Genomic DNA, 23,922 nt, shown 5'->3' with positions numbered 1-23,922 from the left:
ATAATTTGAGGAGGCTTAAAGGGAGGTGCAGGCTGCGTGCGGGGGCTCATGCTTGTAATCTCAGCACTTTGGGAGGAGGAGGTGGGAGAATCACTTGAGCTCAGGAGTTCGAGATCAGCCTGGGCAACACCGTGAGACCCCATTTCTACAAAAAATATTTTTTTTAAAGTAGGCAGACATGGTGGTGTGTGCCTGTGGTCCCAGCTACTTGGCAGGCTGAGGTGGGAGGATCGCTTGAGCCCTGGAGATCAAGGCTTCAGTGAGCTATGATTGTACCACTGCACTCCAGGCTGGGCGACAGAGCAAGACCCTGTCTCAATAATAAAAATAAAAGGAAAAAAAGGGGCACAGTAGACAGTACCAGTACTTGGTATTTAAAATGGTTTTCAAATGAAGCCCACCCAAGCTCAGGAAGTCCAGCCCGGGCCTGAGGACCTGAGCAGGCGCCAGGTCACACGAGGTACCGGGTGCAGGAGACGGAGCCCGCAGCGCCCCCTGCCCTGACAGCGGCACCTGCGCGGCCTCCCCGGGCTGGTTCTGGGACCTGCCGCTGACCAGGTGCAGGCGAGGGGGGCACAGGAGCCGCTGTCCTGGGGCTGAGCGGCTCCGCGGTCCGGAGGGGACGGCGTCAGCACCCGCGTGGGTTCTCAAGGCAGCTCCGCGGCGACCCCCACCCCCGCCAGGGTCAAGTGTCGATACGATGTTGCCAGCCCAGTGCCAACTATGAATAAGTCCAAGGGCGCAGCACGTGGGCCGAAACGCGATCCTTCCGCGGAGCCGCTGCTCGCAGGGCCGTCCTCACCGAGCCCGCCGCGCGGCGACCCCTGACGGCGACCCTAAGCCCCGGCCGACGGGGGGAGGAGCTCGCGCCCAAAACTTCCCGGCGCCCGCAGGAGACCCTGGCCGGGGAGATGCCGGGGCCCAGGCAGAGCTCGGAGGCCCCTCCCGGCCGCACCCCGCGCCCCGGCCCCCTCTGCCTCCTCTGCCCCCGACCCCGTCCGTGGGAGCCCTCGCGGGACCCCAGCCTGGTCCTTCGCCAGCTCCCCCCGTTCAGTCCCGACCTCCCTGATCCCCGCGCCTCCCGCGGCCCCGGCCCGTCCGCACCCCTCCCCCAACCCGGTCCCCAGCCCCGTCCGTTAGCGGATCCCACCCAGGCTCCGCACCCGGCCCCGCCGGCGCACCCGGCCCACGCCTCTCTCCGCGCGCGTGTCCCCCCGTGTCCCCCCGGCTTCCTCCCCCCGCGTCGCCCCCCCGCGTCCTCCCCCCGCGTCGCCCCCCCGCTTCCTCCCCCCGTGTCCCCCCGCGCGTCCCCCCCGCGTGTCCCTCGGCCGCCCCGCGCGCGCCGGCGGAACTGTGGGATCGCCGCGCACAGGAAGTGGCGGCGGCGGCGCGGCCGAGGGCGGAGGGCGGCGGGATGGGGGCCGGGGGCGGCGGGCGCCGCACTCGCTGAGGCCCCGACGCAGGGCCGGGCCGGGCCCAGGGCCGAGGAGCGCAGCGGCCGGAGCGGGGCCGCGGAGGTGACGCCGGGGACGCCCGCGCGACGAGCAGGTGGCGGCGGCTGCAGGTGAGTGCCGAGGCCCCCGCCCGAGGTCGGGCCGCCCCCCACGTCCCCCACCCCCCGCCGCCGCCCGAGGTCGCCCTCCCGCCGCCGGAGGTCGCCCCTGTCCCCGCCGCCCGACCTCGGGCCGCCCGGGGCCCCGCGCCGCAATGGGCCGGCCGCGCTCCGCGGGGCGCGGGGCCTGGGAAGGCGCGGGGCCGGGAGGGGTCTGGGCCCGGGTCCTGTGCATCCCCCGCAACCCGGGCCTTCCGGGCGGCCTGGTCCCGCGCGAGGCCCCGGCCACTTCCCGCAGCAGCCTCGGTGGCGCTGGGCCCGGCGGGAGGCCCGGGGGTTCGGGGCGCCCGGGAGGGGCCCGGGCTGGGGCTGAGGGAGGGCGAGTGGGTTCCCGCGGGGACGTCCCCTCCCTCCGTCCTGGACTCTGCTCCAGGCCCCGCCCGGCTCCCCCGTGGACAGGACGCGCCCGCCGCCTGGTTTCGGGGTGCGGCGGACCCGGGACCCCCCCAGGGGCCTCCTCCTTGCGCGCCCAGACCGTGGGGGCAGTTTCACTTTTTGCCGCTCCGCGCGGGGAGGGCTGCGGGGCCCAGGGTTGACTGTGCGTTCGGCCCGGAGACCGGCGGCGCGTTTGCACCGGGCGGGTCACGGGATGGGGTCAGTCCGGGAACCAGAGCCCTGGGGGCGAAAACCCACCCCGCCGCCGCAGGACTCTTGGAACAGTGGGTCCCAAGTACTTATCAAAGGAGGGTTATTAGTATTTGAAGCTAGTTGAAAATGGTGCAGTTTTTTTTTTTTTTTAACTTTGAGAGAAGTTTAGTGACATGGGGAAAATGCTTTTATAAATGGTTTCCCAGACCTTTTTTTTTTTTTTTTAAAGCACAATTTTAAAAACCTTGTCTAAGAAAATACTTGAGCAGTTGGGTTCTTTTTCTTGGGAAACATGATCTTAGAAGGAAAGATGTGGGCTGTTGGCCTCCAGACAGAGGGTGATGAGCGTGCGGCTCCCATTAAAAATGAAAGCCAACGCCGAGAACAGAGTGCACGGCTCCTGCTGGGGGCTGGGAGGTGGGGCGGGCCCAGGCTGCTAGAGGGACCCAGGATCCTGCAGCTTTTAAATTGCAGGCGCGGCTGCTCCGACTCGCTTAGGAATTGCTGATCTTCACCTTCTCAGTGTAAAAGCTTCAGAGAGGTCTCCCGGGGGTGCTGGGCACTCTCTTAATTTGGTTGCTTCTTTGCTGCTCCCCCTCCCCCTTTCCAACTAGTCCCCCCTCCTCCACAGAGTTCGGAGTTAGCCTGTCCCTGTTACAACTCTCTTCTTGTATCCATTTCTTGTTACTCTTAGGTATCTTCTTGAGGACATTGTCTAAAAAGCAGCTACATGCCATTGACATTCAGACCGAACAGGGCCCCTTGGCCTTGGAAGGTTAGGGGCCTTAAATGTTCTGAAGCTGACTTCATGGAGTGGCCGCCCTCTGTGGTCACCCTACCTGTGTGTGGCCCTGTCCTGGCGGATCTGCCAGGGGAACGCGCTGCAGCAGCCTGAAGACTGCTGGGTTAAAGGCAGTGTGGCCGGGTGGGAAAGTCCCCAGGGGTGTGGATTCTACAAAAGGCCTTCCTGGAGGGAGGGTGCTGCCCCGCCCCAGGCCGGGCCCCAGTGCAGACTCCGCGCCGGGGAGCTACACCCTGCGCCTGCACGCGCATCTGTGTGCCAGGGCTGGGGAAGCAAACTGAAAGTAATGGTTTTATTTTGGAAATTAGAAAAAGAACATTCACCAAAGTAATCTGTTCCAGGCCATAGACACGTGACTGATACACATGCCTCCCATCCCCTCCGCACTTTGACCTCCTAAACAAATGGTCTGACAAAACAGGGCTTGAGTTACTTGCCGGAGGTTATGTCACCAAATGGCAGGGCCGACTTGAGGCTTACATCCTTGGAACTCCCACCTCCACTGACCCCTCCTGGTGCTGAAAGTCGGCGGATGCTATCCCTGGTCAAATCAGAGGTAGGTGGGAAATGTTGAAATTCTCCTAAACAGGGAAGGGGAAGATCAGAATGTGTGTTTGAGAAGAGCCTGATTTCCTGGATTCCTTTGGCAGAGGGGTGTCCTTAACTCGCCCAGTCACATTTACCCTCTTCATCGACCTTTCGCCCCGCTTAGGCTCTCACAGTGTGGACCCCACGCTGAAGCCCCTAATGCTTGGCACTGAAGAGCCAGTGCAGGCCCCTTGTCACCATCAAAACCCACCTCTGGTAAATGGCTTCTGCCTCCACATTTTCCCTCCCTCTCTGGCCTTGTCAAAAACTCTTGTGATTTCCCTGTTACAAGCTATCGCTGGTAGACTGGTAGTTCTAGAGCACAGCATGGGACGTGATTGGCTACATTTGACTGCTTCCTTTTTAATGACTTGTTTAATGTGAGATCTTTAGCTACTCCATCTCATTGCAAGATTTTTGTTACAGTAAAGTTGGACTGAGTTTTCTAAAGACGGTAAAGTTGGACTGAGTTTTCTAAAGACGGTTGCTCAGAAATTCCATGGGAATTTACTTTTGGTTAACCGAAGAGTGTTTGGGGTTTTAAAAGGGTCGTTTCAAGTGGTAAAGTAACATGACAATGAGCCGTCTGTCCTTCCTAAAACCACTTCATAATAATTTCAAGATGAGTTCTAAGCTACCAGTTTCAAAGTGCTGCATTTTAGGCAAATGCATTAGTGGTTCACCTTCTGACAGGCTTTCATTTAGTCATTTTGAAGTGGCCATGTTTTGATTATCTTTGTCAAGCAAAGTGCAGGAGACGTCACTCTAATAACCTTGGGACAGTGTCTGTGTTTAGTTTTGGAGGCGGGAAGGCCAAGTCAATGGTGAAAGTTGGCATTAGTTCTCTCTGCAGGGCCAAAGTCTACCTGGCCATTAGGCTACATGGATGCTGGGGTTAAACTGGCCACATCTTTTCCCAAGCCTAAGTAGAAGGATTGCAGATGGGATATGTTTTAAATGTTACTGGTGGTGAATTGAAAGCAACACAAGTACCCTTCAGTGCGTGACAGGCAGAAATCTCCCTCCTGGCTGGCGTGCCCTGTCACTTAGGACTCAAAGTGGAGCTGGGTGCTCTTGGTGGGACAGTGTGCCTGCAGCCCAGAGGCCTGTCCCCTGTGACTGGGAAGGCCATGCATCATTGACGGAGATGGTCTCGATTCCTTTCCGAAAGCGGGTAGGGAATGAAATGCATAATAAATAACAATAATGATGAATTGTAAAATGAGCCGTACTAACAAGCTGTACAAGGAAGTACCTGTCCTGAGATCGATTATTCACCCCTGACTGTCTGCCCTCCTGGTTCTCAGCCAGGTGCCGGGAGCTGAGTACCAGTGCTGCAGCCGTGGTGGTTCTTGTTCTCTTCTTCCTATCCTACTTGCTGACCTGACATTAAATCTGTCACCTGCTTTATGACATGCTTACCTTATTATTTTATAAGCTCCTCTATATCCCTGTAAAGAGAGTGGTATTACCCCATCACACAGAAACTGACAGAGACACTGACAGGGGAAACTGAATGGGGAAGCCTGGCCAGCATCTCAGCTTGTGCAAATCTAGATTTAAACAACGGTCTGATAGAATCCAAAGCTGTGATTCTTTCCACCAAACCACCTTGATGCTCGTAAGATCCAATAGATGAAAATCTACATTTCTGAAACAGAGACTAAGTCATTGGCTTCACATGTACATATTATACATTTAAACACTTTTCACTTGCTGGACTGGGGGCTCTGAAATCTCCATCTGAATTGATAGACACAGATACATGCTGGATATGGTATGGAATCAAGAAGAAAATTAATTCAATTGACGTAAATTCATCTACGCTGAGCTTTTTATGGTACACTTGGTGGGAGTAGAATGAAGAGCTGTTTATTGACTCCTAGTGTGAAGAATGTGCTGATGATTGGGTTAAGCTTTTCATTGATTGATTTCTGATTTAGGCCCTTGTCCTAGTCTAATTGGAGTGATTGATTGAGTGAGCAAATGTGCATTTTATTAGGGAGCTACACATAATCTTTGCGTTGAGAAATTAATTAGTTGTTAGACTTTGTAAAATATGGTGTAATAGCATTGATTTTTGCCCAAATAGACAGAAGTCAGATTGTTAGAGGAAGACCCCGTCAGTTTGGGTTGCGCGGTTATCAGTTTGGGAAGCAGGTGCCAAGATGAGATGCGGAGTGCAGGGAGAAACCCTGCAGAGGATGGTGGGGGAGCATGCAGACCTCCAGGCAGGTCTGACCCCCGTGAGAGGAGGCGGGAGGGAGCAGGGCTGGAGAGGAGGAGCCTCAGACTCAGCCCTGAGTTAGGCACAGCCAGCCCAGTGCCAAGTGGACCCCCAGGGTGGCCCTGCATGGGCACCCCCTTTGGTCATTACCCCTGAAGGAGTCCCAAAGGTGTCTCAGCAAGGAGGCTGTGGCTCACCTGCCTCCTCACCTGTCACCTTGAAGCTACTCTCTCTGGCAGAGCTCCATGGCAGCCTCAGAGACAAAGTTTAGGGACTTAAAATTTTATGCATTTATTTTAGAGATGGGGCCTTGCTGTGTTGCCCAGGGTGAACTCAAACTCCTGGGCTCAAGCGATCCTCCCACCTTGGCCTCCCAAGTGTCTGGGACTATAGGTGCTGCCACCACGCCTGACTAAGTTTAGTGACTTTTGATAATGCACAAAAACAAAAGGAACAGTAAAGACAGTCCCAACTGTGACTCACTATGCCGCATGGGCGGGCGGGCTTTTGGATTAGTTTTAGAAAGTGAACCACCGCCGTCCTCCTTGGACTCCCTGCCGTGGCTGGCAGTGAGCTGGCGCAGGGAGGCGAAGTGCTGGTGTTCTGGGAATTTTCAAATGCACTCCAGCGATCAGAACACACGTGTTTCAGTGCACACAGGTTATTTTCAGTTTTCTAAATCAGGAGCTTATTACTACGACTAAAGTTCTAGAACATTGGTTAGAAAATATGTTTGTCGTGCAGTTCAGTTCCAGCTCCAGGCTAGCATTGCATTTTCCTGGAACCCCAAAGCCTTTGTAACTTTTATTTCTTTTCTTTAAATGTTAGTGAATTATTGGGGCCCTGTGTGGTGGTTCACACCTGTAATGCCAGCACTTTGGGAGGCTGAGGCGGGTGGATCACTTGAGGTCAGGGGTTCGAGACCCGCCTGGCCAACATGATGAAACCCCGTCTCTACTAAAAAAAAAAAAAAAAAAAAATTAGCCGGGTGTGGTGGTGCATGCATAGGTCCCAGCTACTGAGGACGCTGAGGAAGGAGAATCCCTTGAACCTGGGAGGCGGACTTTGCAGTGAGCTGAGATCGTGCGACTGCACTCTAGCCTGGGCGACAGAGCCAGACTTCATCTCAATAAATGAATAAATATATAAATAAAGCTATACAGGAAAATCGTAAACACAGATTCTGACAGGGTCCAACCAGAAAGGTAAGTGAGAATGCAGACATGAGGCCTAGGAAGGGGGGGGTGGCGGTGGTGAATATGAGTGAGAAACTGAGGCCTCTTCCATGGGGTCTAGCTCACCTGGCCACCCGCCACTGACCCCCAGCTGAGCAGGGCTAGGTGGGTATAGGACCAGAGTGACTCCATCTTTAGTCTTCCGAGAGAAGCCAGGTATCTGGAGTTTTATGTGCAATGTATTTATTTTTAACACACTGCACATGCCAAATTACAAATGTTGCCACCTGAATTCAGCCAGGGCTACTATTTTTACAGCCTCTGGGCTACAGTATTTGTTTCTTTCTTGAAACAAAGTAACTGAACTAATTAAATGAGGACAAAACGGGCACTTCCAAAACGCAGGAAGAGAGGGGAAAAAATCCCAAGAATTTATGTGCAGATGAAACCAAAAGAATCATTGCCTCTGTCTCAGGGATGGCTGCTGGAAACAGCATTCTCTGATGATGCTTAGAGGAAAGGAGAAGAGGGTACTAAGAGAATAAACATCAATTGGAAAACAAAGTAACTCCACGTGTCTTTAAGTGCCTACAGGAGACCCTCCCATAAGATCTATGCAAAGATGAAGCCTGCAAAAAAATAATGTTTTCAGAATGCATCCATACATTTACCAGAAGCACTTTTTTTTTTTTTTTTGAGACGGAGTCTCGCTCTGTGGCCCAGGATGGAGTGCAGTGGCCGGATCTCGGCTCACTGCAAGCTCCGCCTCCCGGGTTCACACCATTCTCCTGCCTCAGCCTCCCGAGTAGCTGGGACTACAGGCGCCCGCCACCTCGCCTGGCTAGTTTTTTGTATTTTTTTTTTTTTTTAGTAGAGATGGGGTTTCACCGTGTTAGCCAGGATGGTCTCGATCTCCTGACCTCGTGATCCACCCGTCTCGGCCTCCCAAAGTGCCAGGCTTGAGCCACCGCGCCCGGCCACCAGAAGCACTTCTAATCTTGACCTGTTTATATGGAATGTTCTGTGTCTGTGTCTCTGGGCACACGTGTGTAGCCCTCTAATGTCCTGCATGCTTACCTCTGAGTGGGCTGTGTCCCAGAATGACATCAAGTCGCACAGCCACCAGCAATGTGTGAGGTTGATCCACATACTCGTTAGCACTCGGCATTGCTGTTGATTTTTGCAAAGATAGTCGATGCAAACTGTTGTGCAATTGTGGTCTTGCTTTATGCCTCCCTGCTGGATGAAATTGAGCATCCTGTGTATTTGTGGGTCATGAGTGTCCTTCCCTGTGAAATATGTTCATGTGCTTCATCCATTTTTCTTTTGGGTTATATCTTTTTCTCACCTATTCCTTGTATATAGTTTCCATATTATATATTTCCTTATAGATTCAGGATGTTCATCTTTGGTTGTAATGTGTGCATTATATACTTTTCCCAGTTGAGTTTTATCTTTGCACTTTTTTTGTTTTGGTGAAAAGATAGTTTAATGTAATGTATAATTTTATCCATCCTTCTTTTCTAGGTAGTGCCTTTTGCATGTTACTTTAAGTTCTTCCCAATTCTTGGGTCACAAATGTATTCTGTATTATTATTATTAGTAGTAGTAGTAATAGTAGTAGTAGTAGTATTTTGAGATGGAGTCTTGCTCTGTTGCCCAGGCTGGAATGCAGTGGCACGATCTTGGCTCACTGCAAGCTCCACCTCCCAGGTTCATGCCATGCTCCTGCCTCAGCCTCCCCAGTAGCTGGGACTACAGGCACCCACCACTACACCCGGCTAATTTTTTGTATTTTTTAGTAGAGATGGGGTTTCACCATGTTAGCCAAGATGGTCTCGATCTCCTGACCTCGTGATCCGCCCACCTCAGCCTCCCAAAGTGCTGGGATTACAGGCGTAAGCCACCATGCCTGGCCTGTATTCTGTATTTTTTGGTAAAAGTTGTAAAGTTTGCTTTCTCTGCTTAAGCCCTTTATCCCTCTGGAGTTGGCTGTGCAGGTCTTCCTCGGTGTCTTGATAAAGCACTGTGGTATTCCACATTCCGCCGGACACTCTGTGCTCACGTTTATTCCCAGGTGCTCTTATTATTGTTCTCGCTTTTGTAAATGGTGTTTGTTTGTTTGTTTTTGAGACAGAATCTTGCTCTGTTGCCCAGGCTGGAGTGCAGTGGCAGAATCTCAGTTCACTGCAACTCTGCCTCCTGGGTTCAAGTGATTTTCCTGCTTCAGCCTCCCAAGTAGCTGGGATTACAGGCATGTGCCACCATGCCTGGCTAATTTTTGTATTTTTATTTTTTATTATTTTATTTTATTTTATTTTATTTTATTTTTTGAGACGGAGTCTCGCTCTGTAGCCCGGGCTGGAGTGCAGTGGCCAGATCTCAGCTCACTGCAAGCTCCGCCTCCCGGGTTTAGGCCATTCTCCTGCCTCAGCCTCCGGAGTAGCTGGGACTACAGGCGCCCGCCACCTCGCCCGGCTAGTTTTTTATATTTTTAGTAGAGACGGGGTTTCACGGTGTTAGCCAGGATGGTCTCGATCTCCTGACCTCGTGATCCGCCCGTCTCGGCCTCCCAAAGTGCTGGGATTACAGGCTTGAGCCACCGCGCCCGGCCTATTTTTATTGATTTCTAATTCTTTGCTGCTGTTCTGCAGAAAAGCAGTTGGCTTTTGGGTATTGATTCAATAGCTGATCACCTTGCCATTGCTTAAAATTTGTAGATTTTGGGGGTTTTCTCAGTAGACATTCATGTCATGTGGGAATGGTGAAGACTGTTTCTTCCTTGTATCTTTCATATTTTTTCTTCCTGTTTTGCTGCCTGGGCCAGGCCCTGAGCAGGGCTGGATGGAAGCGTGACAGGCCCTCCTTGTCCCGTTCCTGATTTTAGGGAAACGCTTCTGCCATGTTGCCTTCTGGTGTGGGTACAAACAGTGGCCACTTAGTCCCGAATCGTCCCACTCTGCCTCCTCGAAGCAGAGGAGGCCTGGTGTGAGAAATACAAACGAAGTGACCCAAAAGCAAGGAGCTGGAGAGATGGAAGGTCCACTGTCATGGGTCACCAGGGAGACACAGAAACAAAACCACAGAGAGCCGTGGCCTCCCCTTGCTGGGATGGCGAAACTTAAAAGACCGTGGGGACAAGTGCTGGAGAAGATGTGGGGGCAGATGGAGCACTGGTGCCAGCGTGGCTGCTCTAGAGAATGGCAGGAGCTTCAGGGAGATGGCATCGAGTGTGGGGTGCACCTGCCATCTGCTTCCCAGGGGACGTACTAAGGTGTTCATAGCGGCATATGTGTTAGAGTCAGACTCTGGGAGCTCTCTCAATGCCTGTCTCCAAATAAAATGAAAAATAACCTCGTGCGACATTCACCATGGAAAGGGGAAGGAAGTAGCTCCTCCAGGCAGCAACATGTGTGCGCCTCTGGAGCAGAACGCTGGGAGGAAGGAGTGAGCCGCAGAAGCGTGCATGGCACCAGACTCCATCAAGATAAAGCACGTGCACCAGCAAAACCCAGGTGCCATGAGGACTCAGGCTCTAGTGCTTGGAAGGAGAACACAGGGTGCTTCTACATCTTCCGCCTCCCGCGTTCAAGCGATTCTCCTTCAGCCTCCCGAGTAGCTGGGATTACAGGCGCGTACCACCACACCTTGCTAATTTTTACATTTTCAATAGAGACGGGGTTTCACCATGTTGGCCAGGCTGGTCTCAAACTCCTGACCTCAGGTGATCCTCCCACCTCGGCCTCCTAAAATGCTGGAATTACAGGCATGAGCCACTGTGCCCGGCCCAAGTTGTCAGTTTCTTAATACAAAGGTCAGAATATTTTCTTAATTTTTAGATCTCTACTATATCTGACAGTAAATCACCCTTTTCATTCCTAAAATGGTTTTACCTTTCTTTTCTAGATTCATCTCACAGAGGCTCATCTGTTTTACTCGTGTTCACAAAGAACCAGCTATTAGTCTTGCTGATTTTCTCCACTGTGTCTTTGTTTCCGCATCACTGATTTCTGCTTTCATTGTCAGGGTTTCCTTCTACACTCTTTGGGTTTATTCTGGCATTCTCTTTCTAGGTTACTGAATTGAAACATTAAATTTTTTATTTTCTCTAAGCTTAGGTTCTTAATTTTCAACTTTCTGTCATAAGTATTTCGCTATTTTTTTTGAGACAGAGTCTCCCTCTCTCACCCAGGCTGGAGTACAGTGGCGTGATCTCGGCTCACTGCAACCTCCGCCTCTCAGATTCAGGTGGTTCTCCTGCCTCAGCCTCCTGAGTAGCTGGGATTACAGGCATGTGCCACCATGCCTGGCTAACTTTTGTATTTTTAGTAGAGACAGGGTTTCACCATGTTGGCCAGGCTGGTCTTGAACTACTGACCTCAGGCGGGGTTTCACCATGTTGGCCAGGCTGGTCTTGAACTCCACCTTGGCCTCCCAAAGTGCTGGGATTACAGGCATGAGCCACCGCGCCCGGCCCTGTCATAAGCGTTTAAGGCTTTATAGCTTTCCTACTTAGTTCTGCTGTACTGTCGTCTTGTTTATTTTGATATGTAATATTTTCATTGTTCAGCATTTTACAATTTTTTTATTCTTCCATGACCCATGAATGCTTTTATGTCCAAAGCCATTGAGGATTTTAGGTTATGTTTTTATTATGATATCAGCTGAAAGGCTCACGGGAAGAGGATATAGTCTGTATAGCACTGAGTCTCTGGCATTTCTTTAAGGATTTAATTCTATTGTGTATCTTCTGGCTTATAAAGTTGCTGTTAGGAAGTCAGCTGTCATTTCGATTGTCCTTCCTGTGTCAGTAGTAAGCTTTTTGTCTGGCTGCTTTTATAGTCTCTTTATTTCTGGTGTTTTTCAACTTCACTGTGGTCTTTCTAGCATGGATTTCTTTTTATTTATCCTGTTTTGGATTCATTGTACTTCCTGAAGATAAAGTATCATGTCTTTCAGCAATTCTGGGAAAATTTCAGCCATTATTTTGTTGAATGTAGTTATTCTGCAGTGTCCACTAGGGATTGGTTCCAGAACCCAACATGGTTACCAAAATCAGTGGATGCTTAATTTCCTGATGTAAAATGGTGTATTTGTATATAACCTGTGTACATCCTCTCATATATATATATATATATATATATTTTTTTTTTTTTTTTTTGAGATGGAGCCTCGCTCAGTCGTCCAAGCTGGAGTGCAGTGGCACAGTCTTAGCACACTGTAACCTCCGCCTCCCAGGTTCAAGCAATTCTCAAGCCTCAGCCTCCCAAGTAGCTGGAATTACAGGCACCTACCACCACGCCCGGCAAATTTTTGTGTTTTTAGTAGAGATGGGGTTTCACCATGTTGGCCAGGCTGGTCTTGAACTCTGACTTCGTGATCTGCCCACCTCGGCCTCCCTCCCATGTATTTTTAAATCATCTTTAAATTACTTATAATATCTAATACAATGCCTATATATAACTTCATTAATGTGGATTTAACATAGTAGAGAGTAGAAAATTTGAGTTTTGCTTTTTGGAATTTTTCCCCCCATATGTATTTGATCCGTGGTCAAATCCGCAAATGTGGAACCCCTAGATATGAAGGGTCAACCATATAGCATCTGCCTTATGCTTGGCTTTCTCGTACCATCCTCCCAGCCACTTAAACTCTCGTTCATGTTTTTACCTTTCAGTCTTTTTATGCTTCATTCCAGGTTATTTCTTCAGCTCTGTTCTCCAGTTTAGCAACTCTATCTTCATCTCCATCTACTGTGCCATGTATATATATATATATTTTATATATTATAATAATTATATATATAATTATTTTTGAGATGGAGTCTTGCTCTGTCACCCAGGCTGGAGAGCAGTGGTGCCATCTTGGCTCACTGTAACCTCTGCCTCCTGGGTTCAAGTGATTCTCCTGCCTCAGCTTCATGAATAGCTGGGATTACAGGTGGGCACCACCATGCCTGGCTAATTTTTGTATTTTTAGTAGAGATGGGTTTCACCCATTTGGCCAGGCTGGTCTCAAACTCCTGACCTCAGGTGATCCACCCGGCTTGGCCTCGCAAAGTGCTGGGATTACAGGCGTGAGCCACCGCGCCTGGCTGAAATGGTGCTATTCTTGAGATCTGGCCTCTGTACTATTAATATTTAACCCATTCTTCTTCTTCTTCTTTTTCTTTTCTTTTTTTTTTTTTTGATAGAGATGGGGTCTTGCTATGTTGCTAGGGCTGGTCTTGAACTCCCAGGGTCAAATGATCCTCTCACCTCAGCCTCCCAAGTGCTGGGATTACAGGCACCATGCCCAGCCTAACCTGTTCTTTTAATTTTCATTTTTTTAATGATTATGTTTTTCATTCCTGAAAGTTCTCTTTGTTTCTTTCCAAGTTTGCCTCTCCTCTTGTTTGGTATTCTTTTCCTTACACTTATTTTTATTTTCTCTTTATGTCTAAACATACTTATTTTCTATACTGTAACTGATAATACCAAAGGATAATAGTATTAACAAATACTAAAATTTGAATTTTTTGAGGGTTGGACCCTGCTACTTGTTCTGCTGCCTCTTGCTCACTGATGTTTGCCTGTCACACGCTTTGGATTTTGGATTGTGGGCTCATTTCACGTGGGCTTTGTCTGTAGATTCCTGCAAGACTTGAAGGGAGCAAAGCCTCCCTGGAGAAACCCTGCTCCTGCCAGGAGTCCAGGAATGGGACTGATCTCGAATTACTTTAGGCTCATTTCCTGGGCTCACAAAAGGGCTGTCTAAAGATGTAATTGACTTAGATGGAAAGTGATCATATAGCAGAAATCTGAGATTGAAGAACTTGCTGATGGTGTAGGTGGAACTACATCAATCCTGATGAATGAAACCGTAATGACAGTAGAAAGAGTGTCACAGATTAGGTATACCAAAATGACCCGACTGTCTCGGGGGAAATTTCATCTAACTCTAAAACTGCCTGGTGGAGGACAACGTGTAATTTCCAGGGTGTTTAAGGTTGTGAAGCCTCCCCGCTGAGTACATCATTATCAAATGCTTTTCACCAGTTTTGGTGGTGGTGTTGGTAGTGGTGTTGTTTTTTGAGACAAAGTCTCATTCTGTAGCCCAAGCTGGAGTGCAGTGGCAGGATCTCGGCTCACTGCAAACTCTGCCTCCAGGGCTCAAGTGATTCTTGTGCCTCAGTCTCCTGAGTAGCTGAGATTACAGGCATGAGCCACCATGCCCAGCCCACCAGTTTTAACAATTGCAAAATGTGACTCAGATTTTGTCCTTAAAAACTTAACTTTTTGTCAACTTCCCTGTCACCCATCCCACCTGAGATGCTTTCTGCTACTTTAGGATAGGCAGACTAGGTTGCCATTTCTTTTTTCTTTCTTTCTTTTTCTTTCTTTTTTTTTTTTTTTGAGACAGAGTCTGGCTCTGTTGCCCAGGCTGTAGTGCAATGGCCCGATCTCGGCTAACTGCAAGCTCTGCCTCCCGGGTTCATGTCATTCTCCTGCCTCAGCCTCCCGAGTAACTGGGACTACAGGCACCTGCCATCACTCCTGGCTGATTTTTTTTGTATTTTTAGTAGAGACGGGGTTTCACTGTGTTAGCCAGGATGGTCTCAATCTCCTTACCTGGTGATCCGCCTACGTCGGCCTCCCACCGTGCTGGGATTACAGGTGTGAACCACCGCGCCTGGCCTAGGTTGCCCTTTCAATTGGCTTTCTTCAGATGACTTTTATTTGGTAACTGAAGAACCGCTGTACATATACATGGCATATGCCAGTAATAGTTAAAGGGCATGTCAGGCTTCAAAAGTAGAAAATAAATGTGAAGAAAAAGACTAGGAAGCACCTGAAATGGTGCTATTCTTTTTTTTTTTTTTTTTTTTGAGATTCGCTCTTATTGCGCAGTCTGGAGTGCAATGGCACCATCTCAGCTCACCACAACCTCTGCCTCCCAGGTTCAAGAGATTCTTCTGCCTCAGCCTCCTGAGTAGCCGACATTACAGGCATGTGCCACCACGCCCTGCTAATTTTTTGTATTTTTAATAGAGACAGGATTTCTCCATGTTGGTCAGGCTGGCCTTGAACTCCCGACCTCAGGTGATCCGCCTGCCTTGGCCTCCCAAAGTGCTGGGATTACAGGCGTGAGCCACCGCGCCTGGCTGAAAAGGGTGCTATTCTTGAGATCTGGCTGAGGATATCTTCCCAGCAGGCCCACTCCCATCCGTTCTTCCGGTACCACCATCTTGTCTGCTCTGTCTTCTGTCTCCCTTGGCGTCCAGGACAGAAACCCGGGCCCTATAAATGACCCCCTTCCTCCATCTCCTTCACCCCGTTCCCCATCTATGGCTCCTTGACCCTCATGATTCCTCCTGCCCACCCCCCACCCCACCACCAGCCTCACCTTCGACCGGGTCTGCCCATGACCTTGCGTGAGGGTCGCTTCAGTTCAGCTCCCATCACACTCGTTCCCTGCAGCACAAGAGGCAGTGTTTCGGTAGCCCCGCACGTTCCCCGCCACTGCCTGCTCAGCCCCCCGTGATGACGCCTGCTGATGCACCCCCACACCCCGTCTTCAAGCTGCCCCACTGGCCACACTCTGCCTGGGACCTTAGCCTGCCTGGAACACTCTTTCTCCTTTTGCCTGGTGACTTTGACCTGGATGTCACTTTGCCGAGGTGGCCTGCTCCTATCCCGAGTGTGAGTTAGATATACACACTCTTAACACACAACGGAGTCACGCTGTGGCTCTGTCTCTGTGGCCTGCCCGCCTCAGTTCCCGTTGCACTGCTCGCCTTCCCATTTGTCTCCTTGTCTGTTCTTCCTCAGCAGTTTGTGAGGCTGCACGTGTGAAAATGCGTTGTCGATGGCACAGTGGCACGTGGAACTGCTGTGCCATGTGCGTGTCGGGGCAGCCGTGTTGTGTGTGGCTTCGTGCATTCTGAGTCCTGGCTGGGCTGCCCGGGGACGATGGCACTTAGGGAAGAGTGACTGCAATCAGTGAGCCCCCCGTTGAAAAGCAGAGCAATCTAGAAGCAACAGCCTGAGCTCTACGCCTTTGTCCTGAGCTGGCCTGAGGACCTCCGGGCACCTGGTGCTCTTGGTTCCCGTGAGCTCCCATGTCCCTGCATCCTGGCGTGTGGGCCTCTCCCTACACTCCTGGGGTGGAGCTGAGAAGACGTGGGTTCTGCCCATCTCTCTCACTGTTTATTCTTGAAGAACAGGGTAGCACGACCCCAGGGCTGAGGACACAGCCCTGCATCTCTTGTTTGCCCAGGCATCTCGGGAGCGCTGTGGAAACTCAGGGTGTGGACTTGAGCTTTGACATCAGTTGGCACCGGCCCTCTGCACCCACGAGACTGGTGTTTGTCTGTGGCCTCCCAGGCTGGCGCTGCGTTCCTGGACCAGCATCCGATTCCCCTGCTGCTGAATCACTTCATGGCTCAGCACAGCTGAGGGCAGCATCTGTTATCCCCTAGAGCCCGAGATCTGGGAGTGGCAGGGGCGGCTGCCGTTCCTGCGGAGCACACCGGAGAGGCGTCTGCAGGGGCGGGGTGGGGCTCCTGGTCAGCCTGTTCTTGTCTTGTTCTGGTGCCACTTTCTCAGGTATGCGAGGGCTGCCTTTGTGAGTCACTGGCAGGAAGATGGGAAAGGGCCTCTGCAGGTCTCTACTGCCAGGAGCTCAGCTTTGATCTTGAGTGCCGGGGGCTGTCCAGCTTCCCTGGCAGGGATTCTGACGACTCAGAGACAGTAGCTGCCCGTTTCCCCGTGGTATTGCCCCTGAGTGTGGGATGGGTCACAGCTATGTCTGTGGCCTTTTGCAGATCAACTTCAGAATTTGCAATCACATTTATGGTAGGACAGATTCATTTCACAATGATTTTGCCAATTACCCTTGTTATTTCCACTCACATATATCTCCCCAAAGTGGAAACAAGGACACGCCTAGAGACAGGTGCTGGACGTCTCCTGCCCACTGGCATTAAGTGGGCAGGTGGCTTATTGCTGGGTGTTGGTCCCTGGATGTTTCCAGTCAACTGTGTTTGACGTGGTGGTGAATTGAACACATGACAGGTGGCAGTATGTTAACTGTTCGTAGCAAGGAAGATTTGGTTTGAGGCTGGTGGTTTGATTACAAGTTGGTCATTCTTAATGCCGGGGAGGGGGAAGAGAGAGAAAATGAGAGAGAGAGAATGAATGAGAATAAATGTAAGAACTTTTTTTGGAAGAAAAGAAAATTGAGAAGGAAGTGATAGTAATTGCTAATAGTTTTTACTTTGTCACTTATGTATTTATTTCCAGCAAAGGATCAGTTTTTTCTCCTTCCAAATTTTGTGCAAGAAGAAGAAAACTGGAAGTATTTAATAACTTTGTCATAATTTTTATTTTGTGCCTTGTGATTACATTGTATTTTGGGGAGTGGGTCAACTTTTTCTTAAATTAAGAAATACTTTATATGAAAACACATACATAAAGTATTGAACCCCTGCACCTGCCTCAAGTGGAGAAATTAACCACTATAAATACTTTAGAAGGCAAAGGGTTGGTGAAGCTAAAAACTTCTAAAATTCTTAACATGCAAACAGAAAAGGGATGTGGGAAGGATGTCGCCCTCAGAGAACCTGTCATATCTCAGCCTGTGCTGTCTGGGGCAGACAGCATGAGCCACGCATGCTGGAAACATGGCTGGTGGGAACTGAGATATTCTCCTGGCGTGAAATGCACGCCAATCTCAGAGGCTTAATATGAAAGAGAATGTAAGTGATCTCATTCATATTTTTCTATATTGTTACATGTAGAAATGATAATATTTTGGATATACTGAGTTAAATAAAATGTATTATTAGTTTTATTTTTAGACGGAGTTTTGCTGTGTCACCCAGGCTGGAGTGCAATGGCACGATCTCGGCCCACTGCAACATCTGCCTCCTGGGTTCAAGTGATTCTCCTGTCTCAGCCTCCTGAGTACCTGGGATTACAGGCACCCGCCACCACGCCCAGCTAATTTTTTGTATTTTTAATAGAGACAGGGTTTCATCATATTGGTCAGGCTGGTCTTGAACTCCTAACCTCAGGTGATCTACCTGCCTTGGCCTCCCAAAGTGCTGGGATTATAGGCGTGAGCCACCATGCCGGGCCTATTAAAAATATTTTTTTGCCAATTTCTTTTTACTTTTGTTTTTTTTTTTTTTTTTTTTTTTTTTGAGACGGAGTCTCGCTCTGTCGCCCGGGCTGGAGTGCAGTGGCCGGATCTCAGCTCACTGCAAGCTCCGTCTCCCGGGTTTACGCCATTCTCCTGCCTCAGCCTCCCAAGTAGCTGGGACTACAGGCGCCCGCCACCTCGCCCGGCTAGTTTTTTGTATTTTTTAGTAGAGACGGGGTTTCACCGTGTTAGCCAGGATGGTCTCGATCTCCTGACCTCGTGATCCGCCCGTCTTGGCCTCCCAAAGTGCTGGGATTACAGGCTTGAGCCACCGCGCCCGGCCTCTTTTTACTTTTGAATGTGGCCTCTAGCCATGTGAAGTTGCACACAGGCTGGCATTTGCAGCTCACGTTTGTTCGCCATGCTGGCGTGGTCCAGGGTCTAAGCCACTGCAGGGGCAGAGCCTTGTGCCTTGGGTGAGTCCCTCATGTGGGGGCCCTGTGCCCCAGGCTGAGGGAGTGGTCAGTCTCAGCCTGTCATTCTCTGCCCTGCTGGGCCCCAAGTCTCCTTTGCATAATGGAGGTAATGCAGGAAAATGCTTAGAGCAGGGTCTGGCGAATGTGTTATTAATGCTTCATGTTATTAATAAAGCATTGTGACGTCTCTTTTTCAGTATGGAAATAGATTTCGTAGATTGCACCCAGGATTTCAGATGGACATGTATTTCCATCTGGAAACTCTTGCACGCGTCTGCACTGGGAGATAAAGTGGTCCCTGTTGGCTCAAGCTGCAGTGAGAGGGTGGTGGGGGTAGCCTCAGTCCCTCGCTGGGGTTGGCCAAGGCAGGCTTCCTCTTCTTCCCTGAGGTGTGTGTTATGGGAGGTTTCATTCCTGGAAAATCCAGTGTCTGTGAAACCAAGGTACATGCATTTGCGTCAGAGTTGGAGTCAGCTCTCAGCCTGGGGGTCAGGTGTCTGGTAAGACCCGTGAAGGGTGCATTTCAGCCCCCTCTCTTAGAACCAGCAATGCCTTCCATCACTGCGACAGCAAACACCCCTCCACGAGTCTCACCGGATGTGTCAGAGAGCCCTTGGGTCTCCTCCAGCCACGGGTGCCCTGGTCTTGGGGGGTGGTGCTGGCCTCTTAGGGTGGTACCCCTGGGTGGGCTTAAGGAGGTAGCTGCTCAGCTCTGCCTGTTGCCTCCATCCTCAAGGGCCTGGGGGCAACTGCTGGCCACCGAGTAGTGTCCAGTGTCACAGCCCCTCTCTTGTCCTGTGGGGCCACCCGTGAGATGCAGGATTCCTAGTTAGCCCCAACACCAGGTCCACACCTCCACACAGGCCTGGAAGGCAGGAGAGAGCAACCTTTCTCCTCCTTTATTTGTGAATTATCAGCACCTAGAAACTTAAGAGGGCAGATACTAAATTGCTGGAGACTGTGAAGCTGTGATACAGAGTTGCTCTTCCCTTCCTGGCTGGGACGCTGGCCTGCGGCGCCTCCTGCCCGGGTCACTCCGCTGCGTGTGCTCCACGGCCACCGTGAGGCTGACCTGCCTCAGACACCCTCCTCCTTGAGCCTCAAGGGCTTCATGGCCTGGACCTCCGTGATCAGCCGGAGGAGCCCGGAGTCCATGGTGGTGTGGCCTCCTGCCCACTCTGGGACCCCAGGGTGAGGGCCTGTCCTCGCTGAGCCTCCGAGGCCGGTTCTGAGCCTCTTGGATAACATTTTCTCTCCTGTTTACAAGCAGGAACTCCTTGCATAAATGAGTTGGGGGAAAACCCCTGCAGATGACATAGCTTGGGCCCTGGGCCCCTGGGAGCCGTTTCTGTTCCTTGTCACTCAGCCCAGCCAGTCCTTGAGTTTTTCCCCAGAATGTCCTCAATACGGAATAGTGAGCCCGGGTATTTTCTTCTGGTCAGTATTCTGGCTGGTTGTTTTTTTTTTTTTTTTTGAGACATGCAGTTTCACTCTGTTGCCCAAGCTGGAGTGCAGTGGCACGATCTCGGCTCACTGCAGCCTTTGCCTCCTGGGTTCAAGTGATTCTCCTGCCTCAGCCTCCCGAGTAGCTGGGATTGCAGGTGCACACTGCCACACCTGGCTAATTTTTGTATTTTTAATAGAGACAGGGTTTTGCCATGTTGGCCAGGCTGGTCTCGAACTTCTGACCTCAGAGAGTCCACCTGCCTCGGCCTCCCAAAGTGCTGGGATTACAGGTGTGAGCCACTGTGCCCGGCTAATTTTGTATTTTTAGTAGAGAGACCGGGTTTCTCCATGTTGGTCAGGCTGGTCTTGAACTCCTGAGCTCAGGTAATCCGCTTGCCTCGGCCTCCCAAAGTGCTGGGATTACAGGTGTGAGCCACCGTGCCCAGCCAGTGTTTTGGTCTGTTTGTGATGGGTGTAAGAATCTCTCTCTTTAAAGAGGTGCATCTGGCCAGGTGGTTACCTCTGTCACCAGAGATGAGTCACCCTGTCTCAGCTCGCAGGGCTTCCTGGACTTCCCCAGATAGTCCCCAGGGCTGGGGGCCTGTCACAGGTGTAGCCCCGCCACTCCCTTTGACGTCATTCTCCTCTCCCCTTTCCCTCCTTCCCCTGCTCCTTCCCCCTCCTCCTCCTCCCTCCTCCTCCTCCCTCCTCCTCCTCCCTCCTCCTCCTCCCTCCCCCTCCTCCTCCCTCCTCCCCCCTCCTCCTTCCCCCTCCTCCTCCCTCCTCCTTCCACCTCCTCCTCCCCTCTTGCCGAGGGCATTTGGCCTCATAGATAAGTGGTTTCTAATGAGCTTACTGGTTTCCGATGGCGGGTGGGGAGTGACTCTGGGCTTTCTGTGCTGCCTCTTCAGCCTTGTCCCTGTTTTCTGCTGTGCGGAGCTCGGCCCTTTCCTAATCCGAAGGAGCCACACAGTCCCTTCCTGTGCTGCCTCTGGTCTCGCCCAGCTGGCTGTGCTGTTGCGGGATGTGGGGCCCAGCCTCCTGCTCCTTCAGAGGCCTGGGGCAGGCGGAGCCGGGGTGTCCTGGTACTGGATGCTGGGTGGCCCAGTGCTGGGTGCGCTGGTGCTGGATGCTGTGTGCCCAGGCACTGGATGCTGGGGTGGCCTGGTGCTGGGTGCTGGGGTGGCCTGGTGCTGGATGCTGTGTGCCCGGCGCTGGATGCTGGGGTGGCCTGGTGCTGGGTGCTGGGTGGCCTGGTGCTGGGTGCTGGGTGGCCTGGTGTTGAGTGCTGGGTGGCCTGGTGCTGGCTGCTGGGGTGGCCTGGTGCTGGGTGCTGGGTGGCCTGGTGCTGGATGCTGGGTGGCCTGGTACTGGGTGCTGGGTGGCCTGGTGCTGGGTGCTGGGTGCTCTGGTGGTGGATGCAGAGGCAGGGCTATCTGTGGGTCTGACCTTGGGTGTGGGGCGAGCCGGGTCAGCTTTGCAAAGCACACGTTGGGCTGCTGCTTGTGTAATTGTCTCCTGTTTGTGTAATTGTCTCCTTGTCTCTGCTGTCTCCCTTCTCCCCTCACCTGGGATAGCTCGGAGTTAACAGTGATGCCTTTGTTTTTTGTCAAAAGCATCATACTCATGCCCTGTGGCATTCTCTTTAAGGGAAGTGCTGGTTTTACTGAAGATGTGCTTCAGTACAGTGACGCGTGGTGCTGAGCAAGGCAGGGAACTGGCGCCTGACCTGTCTACGCTGGCCGGCCGTGCTCCCGTGACCCTGCAGCTAGACCTCAAATGGTGTCCCCACCTCCCTCAGCCAACCGTGACCCCTCTGGTAGTGTGGAACTCGCAGAGGCTGGGTGCAGGAGGCCTGGGCCTGGGCCGGATGGGTTCCCTGCACAGCTGCTTTTGTGTCATTGATGCAGACGCAGAGACTCACTTCTCTGCTTCCTGTGTTCCTAGTTGGTCTCCAGTTCTTGAACAAATAACTTTCAATTGCAATTTTTTTCTCTATTTATGATTGCCAGATTTTTTTTTGTTTGTTTTTTGTTTTTTTGAGACAGAGTTGCACTGTGTTGCCCATGCTAGAGTGCAGTGGCGCGGTCTCAGCTCATTGCAATCCCCACCTCCCGGGTTCAAGCAGTTCTCCTGTCTCAGCTTCCCAAGTAGCTGGGATGTGCCACCACGCCCAGCTAATTTTTGTATTTTTAGTAGAGATGGGGTTTCACCATGTTGGTCAGGCTGGTCTTGAACTCCTGACCTCAAGTGATCCACCCGCCTTGGCCTCCTAAAGCGCAGAGATTACAGGTGTGAGCCACCGCTCCCAGCGCCAGTTTCTTATATAAGCTCATTTGGAGGAAGAAAAGGGCCTGTTGTTTGATGACTGTGGCCCCAGGCCCAGCCTGGAGTGTACAGCCGTAGTTCGTTGCACAGGCGAGGGGAGCCACAGGTGAAGGTGTGCAGGTGCGCAGGGCTCCTGTGGGCGAGGGCACCATGGCTCAGGGACGTGCGAGCAGTATTTTCAGGAGCACTGAGGAGCGGGCCAGTGCTGGCAAGGGGGTTCCTTGGCAGCAGCTGACAGGAGGGAAGGTTGCCAGGTCAGGGGCTCCAAATACAGGTAGGGGTTTTTGCAAAGCCGGGGCAGTGACATGGCAATTGCGATGCCATAGGAAGCCAAAGCCTGCAAAGGGCACAGCTGGGTGGATGCAGCACCTGTGGCCAGAGACTGGTGGCTAAGCATGGAGGTGCCTGGTGAGGAGACTGGCAGGGCTTGGAGCTGATGGTTAGGGGAGGGAGGAGCCAGTATCACCTCTGTTCCTCCTGGCAGTCCCCCTGCTGTGCTGTCAAATATTTGGTCTTTATACCAGGTCTTTTTTTATTAAAAATTTTTTTTTTTTTTTGAGACGCAGTCTCGCTCTGTCGCCCAGGCTGGAGTGCAGTGGCCAGATCTCAGCTCACTGCAAGCTCCGCCTCCCGGGTTTACGCCATTCTCCTGCCTCAGCCTCCCGAGTAGCTGGTACTATAGGCGCCCGCCACCACGCCCAGCTAGTTTTTTGTATTTTTTAGTAGAGACGGGGTTTCACCGGGTTAGCCAGGATGGTCTCGATCTCCTGACCTCATGATCCGCCTGTCTCGGCCTCCCAAAGTGCTGGGATTACAGGCTTGAGCCACCGTGCCCGGCCAAAAATTTTTTTAAGATGGAGTCTTGCTGTGTCGCCCAGACTGGAGTGCAGTGGCACGATCTTGGCTCACTGCAGCCGCTGCCTCCCGGGTTCAGGTGATTCTCATGCATCAGTCTCCCGAATAGCTGGGATTCCAGCTGTATGCTATCACACCTGGCTATGTTTTTGTATTATTAGTAGAGATGGAGTTTCACCATGTTGGCCAGGCTGGTCTCAAATTCCTGACCTCAAGTGATCCACCTGCCTCGGCCTCTAAAAGTACTAGGATTACAGGCATGAGCCATCACACCTGGCCAAATACTAGGTTTTATTCATTCTTTCTAACTAATTTTTGTACCCATTAACCTCCCTCTACCCCCCATATCCTTCCCAGGCTTCTCTTCTCTATCTTCATGAGTTCAGTTGTTTTGATTTTTAGATCCCACAAATAAGTAGAAACATGTTATACTTATCTTTCTGTGCCTGGCTTATTTCACTTAATATAATGAGCTGCAGTTCTATCCATGTTGTTGCAAATGACAGAATCTCATTCTTTTTTATGGCGGAATAGTACTCCATTGTGTATGAGAACCACATTTTCTTTCTTTTTTTTTTTGAGACGGAGTCTCGCTCTGTCGGCCAGGCTGGAGTGCAGTGGTGCAATCTCGGCTCACTGCAAGCTCCGCCTCCCGGGTTCATGCCATTCTCCTGCCTCAGCCTCCTGAGTAGCTGGGACTA

At 51.5% G+C, this 23,922-nt stretch overlaps 1 protein-coding gene across 3 annotated transcripts in view; it reads left to right on the top strand.

Annotated features, from left to right (window-relative positions):
• The first annotated feature begins 1,377 nt into the window (after positions 1–1,377).
• AGPAT3 (1-acylglycerol-3-phosphate O-acyltransferase 3) overlaps positions 1,378–23,922 on the top strand; it is a 122,348-nt gene continuing 99,803 nt past the window's right edge. The window contains exon 1 of one of the 3 annotated variants that reach the window (XM_045389363.3): positions 1,378–1,564. The gene's annotated coding sequence lies outside the window, so the exon portion shown is untranslated. Of the gene's footprint in view, positions 1,565–3,433; positions 3,559–23,922 lie in introns of those variants that run through there. The other 2 variants (XM_074033934.1, XM_015446802.4) reach the window with 2 other exon arrangements.

Source organism: Macaca fascicularis, chromosome 3, assembly GCF_037993035.2.
Source record: "Macaca fascicularis isolate 582-1 chromosome 3, T2T-MFA8v1.1".
Taxonomy (NCBI): domain Eukaryota; kingdom Metazoa; phylum Chordata; class Mammalia; order Primates; family Cercopithecidae; genus Macaca; species Macaca fascicularis.
This window is presented reverse-complemented; position numbering and strand designations above follow the sequence as displayed.